Source organism: Sturnira hondurensis, unplaced genomic scaffold (genome assembly GCF_014824575.4).
Source record: "Sturnira hondurensis isolate 20B ecotype Veracruz unplaced genomic scaffold, ASM1482457v3 Scaffold0013541, whole genome shotgun sequence".
Taxonomy (NCBI): domain Eukaryota; kingdom Metazoa; phylum Chordata; class Mammalia; order Chiroptera; family Phyllostomidae; genus Sturnira; species Sturnira hondurensis.
The window spans coordinates 1,667,674-1,676,563 of NW_028086172.1; the positions used below are offsets into that span (position 1 = coordinate 1,667,674).

An 8,890-nucleotide genomic window follows, 5' to 3' on the forward strand; every position below is an offset into this window, starting at 1 on the left:
CAAGTAAAGGAAATCAGAAAAATGACATATGACATGTAAACAAGAGAATATCCAAAAGATAGAAATTACTTAAAAAACAGAAACCCTGTAAGTAAAAATAAAATAACTAAATAAAACTCGCTAAAGGGGTTCAACAGCACACTTTAGGAGGTAGGAGAAAGAATCAGTGAATTTCAAGATAAAATATCTGAAAATAGAGATTCTGAGGAACAGAAAGGGAATAAAAAAAAGAAAACTGTTGTGAGCCTAAGGGACTAATGGGATACTGTTAAGTAGAGAAACATATGCATTATGGAATCCTAGTTTCACCAGGTAATGACTGTGTGACCTTGGGCAAGTCACTGAACTTCTCTAAGCCTGTGTCTTCATATGTTAAAATGGAAACAATAATAGTATTCATTTCATAGGATGATTATGAGAAGTACATGAGAAAACACTTAGCACGGGGTTGAGTATTTGGTAAACAACTCAGTAGATGTTAGCTATTAGCTGTTATACATATTAATGAAGGTTAGTATCCAGAGAAGTTCAAGCATTTTCTTTTCCTTTCCTTATATTCCACTTAGGGATCAATATCAGTACAAAGGGAGAGAAACAAAGGACTGGAATTAAATCTATATTACCCACATTTTACTAACTATATTTCAATTCAGTTGTTTTTCAGATCACCTTACCGCAGTTTGTGCATAAACTACATATTACACCATAAATAGGCCAATGTCATTGTATCAGTCTCTTTTCTTCGGAGACAGGTTGCTTTCTCAGCAGCAGAACGGAAACTGCTTCTTGTGTTGCAGTACTGTGTCAGCAGCAAAATTGCAAGTATTTTTTGTCACCTGAACTCCTGTCAGCAGAAAAAAATAGAAAGTGAGGAACATAATTTTAGCACTAACACAAGTATCAGAATGATTTACCTGTCTGTCCTGCTTCACTTTCATTTCAGCTCTCAGAGCTTCATTCATCAATATTTTATTTACACTCGCATATCTCACCTTTATATGCTGTTTCTATCCCCGCTGCCAGATGGCTGTGTTGTGTGCACAGGGTTCATCAAGAAGAATGAGAAAGATACACAGCTACATAATATTGGCACGTGGGTGGGGCCATAGTTCCTGATGTGAATTTCCCATGAATAATGGGTCAGACTGAAGCAAACATTTGTTCTCCTTCAAAAGAATATTGGGCATTGACCAAAAAAAAAAAAAAGCCCAACAATACAAACAACTTGATTCAAAAATTGAGGAACAGATTCTCAATCTATACTGTTTAAAATTTAAATCTGAAAACTGATTAGTTCAATTGTCTGCTCAAGTGGAGCTTTTGCAAGTGACATGTAGTCCAGTGCTCTACATGGTCCACTTTAAATGACGAAAGCATTGAAGTTGCTACAACTTCAAATGAATCTAATTGATCTCCTGACAGGGCCATTGTTCCCAGTATGTAGTTTAAATGTGCCTTTCAAAAGAAAAAGACATCGTAAGTTTGAAAGAGGGTAGCTATTTCCTTGTTACTCATAATGAATTTGCTTTTAAAAATTGTATTACAAAGGCTACCTAGGCTTTTGATCAACATGGATAAATAGGTAAGTGTGGTACTTGCCTTTGTCCACAACCACATCAAAATCACAACTAAATTAGAGAACAACCATCATTCAGAACCGCCTGAAATATAGCTGAACAGAAGTCCTATAACTAAGGATATAAAGAAGAAGTCACATAGACACTGGTACAAAGGGCAGAGATGTGGAACAAGCTGATCACACACCCAAGGTGTGACAGTTGGGAAGGATACCTCGGCTGCATAGACTCACCCTATAAAATAAGGGGTCTTTCCCTGGCTGGTGTGGCTCAGTGGAATGAATGCTGTATTGTGAATTATAAGGTTGCTAATTTGATTCCTAGTCAGGGCACATACCTGGGTTGTGGGCCAGGTCTCCAGTAGGGGGTGTGTGAGAGACAATCACACTGGGACATTTCTCTTCCTCCCTACCTTCCCCTCTCTCTAAAAATAAATAAATAAAATCTTTAAAAAAAGAGGTCTAGCCCCACAACAAAACCCCCAACCCAGGGTTCCACTGCCAGAAAGAGGAGTCCCCATAATTTCTGGCTGTGAAAACTAACGGGATGATGTCTTAATGAGACATAGGGCTTCTGGAGTCCCAGGCAATCCTCTTAAAGGGCTCGTATGTGAACATTATCTGACTCACAGCAGCTCATGAATTGCCAGGTATGTAAGGGAAGAACTGAAGTGTCTGGTATCTGAGAAAGAACTAGGGGGTAGATTTCTCCCAGACATAAGTGCTGGCAGAGGCCATTGTTCCTTTGCTGAGCCCTCCCCCCACAAAGCTAGCAGGCAGGTGTTGTATCTGAGATGCCATCAACCTGGCTAACATTATTCTCTCTACCCTGCTAATTCCCTGAGACCCCACCCCCACCCAATTTGCCAGCCCATTCGAGCCATTTCCACTGGCTTTTCTGTATAAACAGCCCATCTTGGCTCATATTCCAGACTTCCCTAAAATCTTTCAACAAAGATTTGGCTTCAGCATTTCCCCTACCTCTCTCTAAAGTGGCTCCAGGCCTGGCATTAGCAGCAGCCAGCCTTGGTTTGTAACTTGGCCTGTCCTTGGCACCTCTAAGCCCAGCACAAGTAGTAGCCATCTGCAGATCACTCTGTAGCTCATGCCATGAGGCCCTGGCCAGGGCACAGGTAGTGGCTGACCTTGACCTACATATCCTGGGAGTTTCTAGAGCCTGTGCACACAGTGGAGAGCTGAAGATCACTCTGAAGTACCACTCAACCATCTCCATTAGAAAACACACTCAAGATGTGAACCAGAGCCCTGCTGAGTAAATCCTGCTCCATGGGGTGCGACCCTGCTCAACTGATCCTCCACAGTGGGTGCAGCCAGTCCTTGCAGCAAGTTGACCTGGGTGGAAATCCCTCCCATTGATGTGCCAACAGCAGTCAAGGCTCAACTACAATAAGACAGTGCTCAACACCACTATCATTATGAAATTGCAAATAAAAACCACCATAAGATATCACTTCACACCTATCAGAAGAATTTAAAAAAAAAAGTGAAGAGGGAAATAGGACAGAACACTTAACTGCCTATGCTTAAATCCTAAATTGAAGGAGCATGGTAAAGACCAGATTAAGACTTCCGGCCAAGATGGAGGCGTAGGTAGACACACTGTACCTCCCTCGCACAACCAAAAGGAGGACAACAACAATTTAAAAACAAAAAACAACCAGAACTGACAGAACTGTATGGTAGTCTGACAACCAAGGAGGTAAGACACATTCATCCAGACCAGTAGGAGGGGCAGAGACGCGCAGCCAGGCAGAGAGAACTCGCAGGGAGGCGGTGGCTGGAGGACCAGGGTGGGCAAGGAGGTGACTGGTGGACCAGGGGGGGGAGCCCAAATTCATGTGCGGATAAACCAGGAGAAACAACTGGGGAGCAGGACAGATTGTGCAGCCCAGGATCCCAACACAGGGAAATAAAGCCTCAAACCACTGATTGAAAACACCTGTGGGGGTTGAGGTGTCAGCAGGAGAAACTCCCAGCCTCACAGTAGAGTTCATTGGAGAGACCCACAGAGTCCTAGAATGTACACAAGCCAACCCAGCTGGGGAATCAACACTAGAAGGGCCCAGTTTGCTGGTGGGAAGCAGGGGAAGTGACTGAAATCTGACAGAGAATGGAGCAAGCACCATTGTTCCCTCTAGAACCCCTGCCCCACGTACAGTGTCACAACACAGTGACATGGGTTGCCCCATCCTGGTGAACACCTAAGGCTCTGTCCCTCACTATGTAACAGGCACATCAATGCAAAAACAAAAGGCTCAAATGAAAGAACCGATCAAAGCTCCAGAAAAACTACGACTAAGCAACAAAGAGATAACCAACCTTTCAGAGGCATGGTTCAAATCACTGGTGATCAGGATGTTCACAGAATTGGTTGAATTAGGTTCCAAATTATATTTTAAAAATTAAGGCTTTGCTAAATGAAGTAAAGAAAAATGTACAGGGAACCAATAGTGATGGGAAAGACACTGGGACTCAAATCAATGGTGTGGACCAGAAGGAAGAAAGAAACATCCAATCAGAAAAGAATGAAGAAACAAGAATTCAAAAAAGAGCAGAGTGGCTTAGGAACCTCTGGGACATCTTTAAACATTCCAACATCCAAATTATAGGGGTACCAGAAGGGGAAGAGGGAGAGCAACAAGTGGAAAAGTTATTTGACCGAATAATAAAAGAGAAGTTCCTCAATCTGGCAAAGGAAATAGACTCCCAGGAAGTTCAGGAATCTCAGAGAGTCCCAAAGAAGTTGGACCCAGGGAGGAACACATCAAGACACATCACAATTGCATTACCCAAGATTAAAATGAAGGAGCGAATCCTAGAAGCAGCAAGAGATAAGGAGATAGTTACCTACAAAGGAGTGCCCATAAGGCCGTGAGCTGATTTCTCAAAAGAGACCTTATAAGCAAGAAGGGGCTGGAAAGAAGTATTTCAAGTCATGAAAGGCAAGGACCTACATCCAAAATTGCTCTATCCAGCAAAGCTTTCATTTAGAATGGAAGGGCAGATCAAGTGCTTCCCAGATAAGGTCAAGTTAAAGGAGTTCATCATCACCAAGGCCTTAATATATGAAATGTTAAAGGGGCTTATCTAAGAAAAAGAAGCTAAGAAATATCAACAGTAAAATGACAGCAAACTCACAATTATTAACAACCACACCTAAAACAAAAACAAAAACAAACTAAGCAAGTGACTAAAACAGGAACAGAACCACAGAAATGGAGATCACATGGAAGGTTAGCAACAGGGGAGTGGGAGGAGGAGAGAGGGGGAAAAGGTATAGAGAATAAGTAGCATAGATGGGAGGTAGAAAATAGACAGGGGGAAGGTAAGAATAGCATGGGAAATGTAGAAGCCAAAGAACTTCCATTCACAATCCATGGACATGAGCTGAAGGGGGGGAATGATGGTGGGAGGGGAGAGTACAGGACAGAAAGGAATAAAGGGGAGAAAAAATGGGACAACTGTAATTCCATAATCAATAGAATATATATTTTTTTAAAAACTAGATTAAATGTCGTTGTTTTTTTTTGTCTGCTGGTAGACAGAAGAAGAATACAGATTCATAAAAATGAGTCATAGCAAACAAACTTTTGCACACTTAAATTTATGGCTGAAAATCATTAACTGTTAGATTATTATTATTACTACTAATAGTAATACCAGCAGTGGCAGCAGCAGGAGAAGTCCCCTTGACATGAAAGTGAAGAAGTGCTGGGCTTCACATGAAGTTGAAATACATGCCAGACAACTATACAGTGCAAATTGCTGCTGACTTTTCTCAAAAGAATAATAGAATTTGAACAGGCAATTCCAACAGTTTTCTTTCAGTTTTGCTTCTCACCTGGAACATTATCAGCAATGTCAGTTTTTTGCATCCTTTTTTTTTAAGGTTACCAGGCACTATCAGATACCTATACCTGATATTACAAACACAAGTATGATTTTCTAGTCATATATATATATATATGTGTGTGTGTGTGTGTGTGAATATATATATATGCATATTTACATACACATATAAACAAATTATGTAACAATGAAACACATCATATAGTGTAATGGTCTCTAAGACATTAGGTTTGAGTTCTCAACAATATCATAATTCATCAACATTCTTTAGTTTTGCTCAGTGTCATTCCAAGGCTTTCTAAGGCTTACCAAGCCTTAGCAGTTTTGAATGTGAACTAATTCATCTTGGACTTAATCTCAGGCCACAGTCCCAAGCCCCTGCCGTCTTAATTGACCTTTAGCCATTTACAGCATGTTATTGGCAAAACAACCATCAAGATGGAAAGGGAAATTATATTTGGATTATCATATTATGAACAAGTTTTAAAATTTTTTATTTGAAAATAAACTCATACTGAAAGATAAGCAAAAAATAAAATGAAAAATAATACAAAAGACAACCGGATACTCTTCATTCAGATTTATCTGTTGCTAATATTTTACCCTTTTGTTTTGTATTTGTATCCTCTCTCTCTCAATAAATAAGTAGATATTAACATGCATATAGATAATTTAATAATATTTGAGTCACTCAAGGATAACATGCATCATGGTCATAAAAATATGATACTATAGTTTTATCAAATGTATCTTTCAAATTCCAATTTTTTAATCCTCACCCAAGGACATTTTTCCATTGCTTTTTAGAGAGAAAGGAAGGGAGAAAGAGAAACATCAGTGTGAGACAAGAATCAATTGGTTGCCTACCATACACACTCAGACTGGGGGTCATATGTGCCTGGATGGGGGGCCAAACCTACAACCTAGGCATGTGCCCTGACCAGGAATCAAATCTTCAGCCTCTCAGTTACAGGAAGATGTTTCAACCCACTGAGCTACACTGGCCAGTGCTCAAATTCCAATTTTGTCAATTGAACCCAAAGTGTCCTTTATAGCATAATTTCCCTCCAACTGAGGATTTAGTCTTGCATGCAGCATCACATACAGTTGTCACATCTTGTCACCCTCCTTTAATATGAAAGTTACACAACCTTTTTTTGAAGTTTGATTATGTAGTTAAGGTGTTGCCTGATTTCTCTGTGTTGTAATTACTATTTTCCTTCCTTTGTAACTATTAAGCAGTCTGTGGGGAGTTACTTGAAAACCATGCGAATAAGTATCTTCATCATAATTTCCCTCAAGATCTAGTTTCCATTGATGATTCTTTGTTTTTACACCATAAACATTTTTAAAATTTAGAATTAGCCAGCTGGACTGAGTTTAGAGGAGCCCAATTTAGTCAGCTGAACTCAGTTTAGATGATCTCAGTTTTGCTGGAGCATCCAAAGCATCCTAGTCTGCAGTTGGTGTAACTCTGGCCTTCTTCCCTCCCTCAGGACTGGTCAGGGTGTGGTCTTGGCCATGTCAGTGTCACAGAGCTTCTCCCCAGCCTGTTTGATCTGGTGCTCCTTGGCCTTGACCTCTACCATGAACACAGGTGGGTTGTTGTCTTCTGTCTTCTGTCCTCTTGGTGGCTGATTCCATAGTCAGGGAGGACTTGACGATGTTGTAGTGGTCAAGTTTGTTTCTCCTGGAGGCGCTGTTCTGAGAATACTTGGGCTGCTTTTGGAGCCACAGTGTCTTCAGCATCAGCAGGTGGGTGTGCGGGTCTTCTTTCTTGTGGCTGTGGATGCCTTTCAGCACTGCTGCTTTTGCCTTCAAAGCCTTTGCTTTGCCTTCAGCTTTGGGAGGGGCAAGGATTTCCTTTGTTTTTGGCGGCATTTTCATGAAAAGGGTCCATTGATGAATCTTGCACTATCAAAATTTTACTATAGTTGTTGTAAAATGATTTTTCTTCAGCGACAGTACTCTGTGTGTATTCATCAGTGAATCCTCAACATTCTACTTTAAGAAAGTCCTTATTCCATTTTATGTATATATTTATTATTTTCAGTGTGGACTCGTGAATTCTCTTTTTTTAAAGATTTTATTTATTTGTCTTTAGAGAGGAAGGAAAGGAGAGAAGGAGAGAAACATCAATGTATGGTTGCCTCTTGTGAGTCCCCCGCTGGGAACTGGCCTGCAACCCAGGCATGTGGCCTGACCGGGAATCGAACCGCGGTCGTGTGGTTCACAGGCCCGCGCTCAATCCACTGAGCTACACCAGCCAGGCCAATTCTTATTTTTATCAATGTTTTATTTTATTACTTAGGTGCTCCTATTATTTCATATTTGGTCAGTGGGAGCCTTTTTGAGCACCCCCGTGACACAATCACTATAAAATAAAAAATATTGTTTTTATAGTTTTGGTATAACAAGATGCTCCATGTCTATCTTGTGTCTGCCCCACCCTAGCACTGGATTCATCCATTTGCCCAAATATCTTTGAGAAACAGTCTTTTGTTGCTGTAGTTGTTGTCATATGTTTTGAGAATTAAGGCCTCAGGATTTAGTCATTGTATTGTACCTCTGTGTTCTTCCATCTTGTCACATTTAAATGACATTCCAGTAAGAATGAGTCCCACTAAGTGGGAAGAGACATTAACTTTGAAATTTCACACTACAAACTTTCTTTCATTACATTATATAGACCTGAATTAGTGCCATACCTGATCTGTGGGTGCAAGACTGTGTGTGTCAAAATAGACCAAGAGTATTTATTCCACTTTCAGTTTGACTGCCTGTGTAGTTTTTTGCATGTCTACTGAATATATTTCAGCATGTATTTCACCAATGTATCAATATATGATGCAAGAATGCAAAAGCTGAATTAGGCTATTTCCTATTTTCTCCAAAGTACATTGGATAAGTTTTAAATTCTTGAAGGAAGACAGAAGAAAATGAGAAAGCTTAGTTTTTAAAGTTTAAATATCTTTTCAGTTCAACTCTTACACAAAGAAATAACCAAGTCAGCTGGATGTTTTGCGGCAGTGTCTGGCGCTCCAGGTATATTGTGGATAGCCACACTGAAAGAGAAAGACTTGTTACAAGGCAAAGCCCCAGTCAAGTAAAGATGCTGTATGAAACCACTTAGTTATAGCAAACCCTTTTTCCTGGAGCAATCTAATGGGAGGTGAGGATGGTAGCACATCACTTATAAGAGGGCTGAACAACTGATTTGGTTGATGAAGTGCCCTAACCATAGCATTTCTGGCTCCAAGAATAGTCCATGCTAACAACAACTATCTTTTCTGAAGCTATGAGAGGCTGAGAAAATGAATATGAGCTCTTTGCCACATAGAGATGAGGAAGTTCCATTTCTAGGGAATCATCTTTCTCTGTCTGGGGAGAGAATTGCTAGGCTATTCAGAAAGCAATGAAAAAGGCAAGGTTTGAACGTTGCAT

General features: G+C 40.4%; 1 pseudogene; it reads right to left on the bottom strand.

Moving 5' to 3' along the window:
• Positions 1–6,898: 6,898 nt before the first annotated feature.
• Positions 6,899–7,327, bottom strand: LOC118997963 (60S ribosomal protein L23a-like; annotated as a pseudogene).
• Positions 7,328–8,890: the final 1,563 nt, after the last annotated feature.